The sequence below is a fragment of the Tasmannia lanceolata genome, unplaced genomic scaffold, assembly GCF_043159265.1.
Source record: "Tasmannia lanceolata isolate RefF3 unplaced genomic scaffold, GAP_Taslan_0.1 ptg000150l, whole genome shotgun sequence".
Classification (NCBI taxonomy): domain Eukaryota; kingdom Viridiplantae; phylum Streptophyta; class Magnoliopsida; order Canellales; family Winteraceae; genus Tasmannia; species Tasmannia lanceolata.
In genome coordinates this window covers 45,001-47,500 of record NW_027518826.1, presented here as the reverse complement: position 1 = coordinate 47,500, position 2,500 = coordinate 45,001, and positions in this window count along the sequence as shown.

The following is a 2,500-nucleotide window of genomic DNA, read 5'->3' as shown; positions in this document are numbered from 1 at the left end:
GACCACGGTTGCCAAGGTTAGGCACCGGAATGCTTGGCCTTGGCTTGCCAAAGCAGGGCATTGCTGGGTTGGGCTCCCTTGGCCTTCCGGGCGCCTTGGACACTGTCTTGGGAAGACCATGGGCACAAGGCCATGGCATATGGTGGGGAATGGACCACGGTTGCCAAGGCTAGGCATATAGAGAGGAATCGCATTTTTGCCCGGATAGGCACCGGAATGCTTGGCCTTGGCTTGCCATAGCAGGGCATTGCTGGGTTGGGCTCCCTTGGCCTTCCGGGGGCCTTGGACGCTGTCTTGGGAAGACCATGGGCACAAGGCCATGGCATATAGTGAGGAATGGACCACGGTTGGCAAGGCTAGGCATATAGAGAGGAATGGACCACGGTTGCCAAGGTTGCGCAAGTTTTGGGCATTTTTTGCCCGGATATGCCCAAGTATGCCCCGATAGGCCCGTTACGCCCCGGTATGAACGCGTATGCCCGGATAGACTCGGTATGCCTTGGGATACATGCGTATGCCCCGATAGGCTTGGTACGCCCCGATATGCGCACGTGTGCCCCAGTAGGGCTCGGTATGCCCCGGTATGTACGCGTGTGCCCCGATAGGCCCGGTATGCCCCGATATGCACACGTGTGCCCCAATAGGGGTCGGTATGCCCCGGTAGGTACGCGTGTGCCCCGTAATGCACGTTTCGCAGATCTCCCCGCATGTCCCGCCCCTATATGTAATACTTACTTACTTACTTACTTTCTTTCTTGCTTGCTTGCTTGCTTGCAATGGTTGGGAGTGCCCGGCATGCCCCGCTGCAGAGACCAAGGGCGCAATGACTTGGCACCGCGGATGCCGGGACTCCGGCACTTCCCGTGGCACTGATGGTTGGTTCCAAAGACAAAAGGCCGTGCAAGGCCACCGCACCGCGGATGATTTTGCTCGTGCTGGCGCCGTTGTGTGGCCAAAGAACATGCGCGAATGCTCGTGTCGGAAGGGTTGGTGTCCTGGCCCCGCGGGTGTCACGAATGCTCGGTTGCGAAGACCATGGGACCAGAGCCATGGCACGTCGGATGATGGCTCCAGCTGGCGCCCCGGCACTTTCTGTGGCATTGATGCTCGGTTTCAAAGACAAACGAGCGCAGGGCCAGGGGACCGCGGATGACTGCTCGTGCTGGCCCCGTTGGGCGGCATTGATGGTCGGTTGCAAAGAAAATGCGCGATTGCTCGTGTCGGGGCCTGGCAAGCCAAGGCCAAGCGAGCCATGGCAACGCGGATGATGGCTCCAGCTGGCGCCCCGGCACTTTCTGTGGCATTGATGCTCGGTTTCGAAGACAAACGTGCGCAGGGCCAGGGGACCGCGGAGGACTGCTCGTGCTGGCCCCGTTGGGCGGCATTGATGGTGTGTTGCAGAGAGCATGTGCGATTGCAAGTGTCGGCCGGGTTTGGGTTCCCTTGGGCTTTCGGGTGCCTTGGACGCTGTCTTGCGAAGACCATGGGCACAAGGCCCCGTCCTGGCCCCTTGTTCGATTCGCTCTCGTCTTGCGCTTGCTTCCAAGGTCCTCCATGACCTTCCCCATGGCCTTGCTAGATCCCCCCCATGACGCATGACCTCTGTCCGTTGATTGGTTTTGAGTGCACACCATGCCCGGCTTGGCACCGTGTTGTCGCGTGAGTGGCATTTGGATCGTGCATGCTGGTGGGCTACCTGCCAATGCGCACAAGCCTTGCACACTAGCCTTGCGCACGAGCCTTGCACAAAAGCCTTGGACACAAGCCTTGCGCACAAGCCATGCGCACAAGCCTTGGACGCTAGCCTTGCACACAAGCCATGCATACAAGCCTTGCTCACAAGCCTTGGGCACTGGCCCATCGCAGTAGCCTTGCACACAAGCCTTGCGCACTAGCTTTGGGCACGAGCCTTGCGCACTTGCCTTGGGCACTAGCCTTGCACACAACCCTTGGGAACTAGCCTTGCGCACCAGCCTTGCCCACAAGCCTTGCACACCAGCCTTGCACACTAGCCTTGCATACAAGCCTTGCACACTAGCCTTGCACACAGGCCATGCTCACTAGCCTTGGGCACTAGCCTTGCACACAGACCTTGGGCACTAGCCTTGCGCACTAGCCTTGCCCACGAGCCTTGCACACTAGCCTTGCACGCAGGCCTTGCACGCTAGGCATGCTTGGGCCAGCAGCTCCCGCATCAAGTCGGCGGGTGTAGGCACGGTTGGGCGCAGATCCCGCATCGCCTCGTCGCGTCTGGGCGCAAACCCGTCGCGTCTCGTTGCGTCTTCAGAAGTCGTCGCTAACAGCACCTTTGGTTGCCACTGGTGGTTAGGCGGGTTGGTTGCGCAAACCCTATAGGAGGGTGGCATGCTGCGGGGCGCTGGAATGCGCAGGCTTAGGGCGTTTTTGCCCGGATAGGCACTGGAATGTGCTGGTTTTGGGCGTTTTTGCCTGGATAGGCTAAGGAATGGGCATGCTTTGGGCGTTTTCCCCGGATAGGCAC